Source organism: Capsicum annuum, chromosome 2, assembly GCF_002878395.1.
Source record: "Capsicum annuum cultivar UCD-10X-F1 chromosome 2, UCD10Xv1.1, whole genome shotgun sequence".
Lineage (NCBI taxonomy): Eukaryota > Viridiplantae > Streptophyta > Magnoliopsida > Solanales > Solanaceae > Capsicum > Capsicum annuum.
This window is the reverse complement of record NC_061112.1, coordinates 104,675,899-104,679,622: the sequence shown is the minus strand read 5'-3', so window position 1 is coordinate 104,679,622 and position 3,724 is coordinate 104,675,899. Positions and strand designations below refer to the sequence as shown.

The window sequence follows — 3,724 nt, the reverse complement described above, 5'->3', positions numbered from 1 at the left end:
TGATATGAAAAAAATAATATTTAAATTTTTTTTAACTGTCAATTATTTGAAATACTTTATTTCTTTATCAAGTACTTTAACTATTTTTTTATATGTAGAGTTTTCATGCTGTTGTTTTTGAGTTGTTACCAAATGCTGAAGTTAGAAGAGTGCTAGACACATCTGATCCACTTGAAGTCAAGAGTGAAAGGGATAAGAGAGGAGAAAACAGTTATGGAGATGCTCAAAGACAAGTTTTTAAGTGAAGTTCAAAGAGCAACTTGATTACATGAGCCAACTCGGTAGGCAAGGTAAGGATATAATTGGTGATTTGTTGCATTATCCTAGGGATTCATGGGTTAGGGTATTTTATAAAGAAGATTGTAAGTATGATGTTGTCGAAAATAACATGTGTGAGATCTTTAATTCATGGATCTTAGATCCTAAACACAAATCTATCATTATCATATTAGAGGAAATTAGGAGAAAAATTATGACTAAAACAGTGGATATGATTAAATTGTCAATATTTGGATATGTGATATTGCACTTATGGCTAGACTTATATTGAAGGAGAATAAGGATAGGGCTAGGACTTGCAAGGTTCTTTGGAATGCTGGTGTTGAATTTGAGATTGGAGAAGAGGAGTATAGACATAAAGCGAACTTGACTACTAGAATTTGTAGTTGTAGAACTTGACAGTTAAGAAGCATTTCTAATAGGGTTTGTAGTTGTATAACTTGACAGTTGAGAGACATTCCTTGCCAACATGCTATTTGTGTTTTGTATCATGTTGAAAAAAAAGCCTGAATCTTACGTGGAGCATTAGTATAAGAAGGAAACCTTCATGAAGACTTATAATCACTTTATACAATCAATCTCTAATATGAAGATGGGGCCTGAGACAAACAATCCCAGATAGAGTATCCTTAACCTAAGAAAATACCTGACAGATCTGTAAGAAATAAATGTAAGAGTCAAAGATGAATCAAGAAAGAAATAGAGAAAATGGCTAAAAAAATCCTCCAACCTTTACCCCAAATCTCAACTACACACTTATATTTTGCGGGGGACCTATGACCCCCCTGAACATTTTAAAAATGAAATTATTACACCCCTAAAGGCTTACATGGCAAAAAAGTGTATCTCACTCTCTCTGAGAGAGTGAGTAGTCCGAAAATCTTAAAAAAAGTATTGTTGCATATCTTTTTAATATAAAAGTATATATAGTTTACAAAAAAAAGTACATATAATATATATATATATATATATATTATTTTTATTTCATTTTATTTTCTTTCTTCTTCATCACTATCACTCTCTCTCTCATAAAAAGCTTCAACAATTCTTCAATGGCTATAGAACTATCTTCGTAAAAAGCAACATATTTACTTAATTAAATTGAATGTCCATTAATTAAAGAAGTAATTATATGACAACATTTATGCTTTTCGTTTATCTCTTACAACGTATGTAATGAAATAATTAAAAGGATGGCCATATCGTATAGGGTATAGAACTACAATTAAAACAATCCCCATTGTTTCCTTAGCTGTTGTTGCTGTCATTCTCTACTTTTCAAGCTCCAAACAAGTAGCACTTGCTCTCCGTTTTTTCATCTTTACCATTTTTCTCAGTGACAAAACATCAAACACTTTGTCTTCATCATTACACTCTCCTTCAAACTCTTCCTTCTCATCATCCAATTCCAATAAACCACCATTTTTTTCATCTTCAAAGTTCAAATTCATCAACAACCCAGTCTTAGAAGACTTCATTTTTTCACTCCATTTCCCATCAAAATTATTTTTGGAACAACACCCATTTCTCAATTCACTTGATTTTCCACATAAATCACAAAGAAAACTGTTCCAACCCTTAAAATACCCACTAAATTGTAAAACCCTCAATCCTAAACCAAACAACAACAACAACAACCCCAAAACTTTATACAATTGTCTAAACCACCCAAACACCAAAAATCCAAATCCCAAATCTGCATTCAAGCTCAAATACTTCAGGGATTCAACACAATCCATGCAAACAAAATTCAAAAATCTCTTATTGAATTCAAAAACTGAACACAAAATGAACAAGAAATATAAAAGACGAATAATCTGCATGTGGATCTCAATCTTTTATATGTGACTGTTCCAAAATACAGAAATTTAAGCAAAAAAAAACTAATAATGAATAATACTTCTTTTTTAGTTTCTAAAAACAAAAATTATTGATTTTTCGTAGTATCCATTGGAGCTTCGCTGATCGGAGCTTTGAGAGACGACCGTTGTCAGTCTAAGTCGTTGTAGAGTTAAAAAAAGTTAGAGAGAAGCTAGAGAAAAGTTAGAGAGAAGATAAAAGGTATATTAGCTTATTAAAGATGTTGAGAAAGAGAATATATATATATATTAAAGAATAATAATTAATTTTTTTAATATAAAAATATAATATTATGTGGAAATTATGTGGCATGACATGGCAGGTGTGTGTTGCTCACTTTCCATTACACATCCGGGTGTGAGTTTTCGGGGGGGGGGGGGGGGGTTAATAATTCTATTTTTAAAATGTTCAGGGGGGTCATAGGACCCCCGTAAAGTATAAGTGTGTAGTTGAGATTTGAGGTAAAGGTTGGGGTTTTTTTTAGCTATATGAAAAACTTTTCAAACAAAGAGTGAAAATAACATATTTCAAGTGTCATCAAAAAGGCCATAATAGAAGATATTGCAATGTTAAATAGTGACTTTTAACTTGATTTTAGAAGTTGATTTTTGAATTTCTTAACTATTGCGTATGAGTTTATAGATTCCTAATTCAAATGCACAGGTACCTAGCCAAGGGTTTCAGTTTAGTGGTCAAAGTTCACAAGAAAGTTGTCAGCCTAAAAGCTCAAGCCAACCTATACCTTCAATTTTAAAAAAAAATTAACAAAATATAACCCAAATCAACCTGCACCATGAAGCTCAAAGAGATCTGCACAAACTAGATCAAGTCAAGTTGCATCTTCAACAACAGTTTGTGGTGATACAAGCGGAGTTCAGAGCTTGAAGGCAACAACAAGATCTACATTTTGTGGTGATACAAGGATTCTTGTTATAGAAGGAATCAACAGTTAACTACCTTCTAGAAATAAAGAAATTGTTGGCAGAAGAGATGAAAAGTTGCATCCACAAAAAATACTGATAAAGGTGGATAAAAAAGATCAAAGAATGTTGAATTTGAAATCTACACAAGTATAACGAAAATTCAAATACTGAATGTAAGTTGATTCAAACATTGTTTCTTTAAAAAGAAAGTACATATACTGATTATTATGTTATAGAAAATTCTTTTGAAATAAATGCTAAGAGAGTGTTAAATTAAAAGTGCTTATTAATCATGAAAAGTTAAAATTTACAAGAAAATTAGTTTCTTGAATTCGAAAAAAGTTACTTTAATCCAAATGGACTATTAGTTATATGAACATAACAAATGTCATTTTGGAATAAAATACTTAATCTTTAAAAGACTTATTTTAAGGAGAAAATTGAAGGAACCAATTTAATCTATTTTAGACAAAATAAATTAGGTGAAGAAATTATGAATTAAGTAAAAGAAAACTAAGATAAAATAAAAATGACAACACTTTAGAGAATTTGTCTAGGTTAATTGATTAAAAAGTTAGTTAATACAAATATGTTGTTATGAAATATTAAAGAACAAATAAGAAGAGTAGAGAGAGAATAGAGAGTAATTCTTATTTCTCTTG

General features: G+C 30.5%; 1 pseudogene; it reads right to left on the bottom strand.

Annotated features, from left to right (window-relative positions):
* Window positions 1–1,421: 1,421 nt before the first annotated feature.
* On the bottom strand, window positions 1,422–2,102 carry LOC124896229 (annotated as a pseudogene).
* Window positions 2,103–3,724: the final 1,622 nt, after the last annotated feature.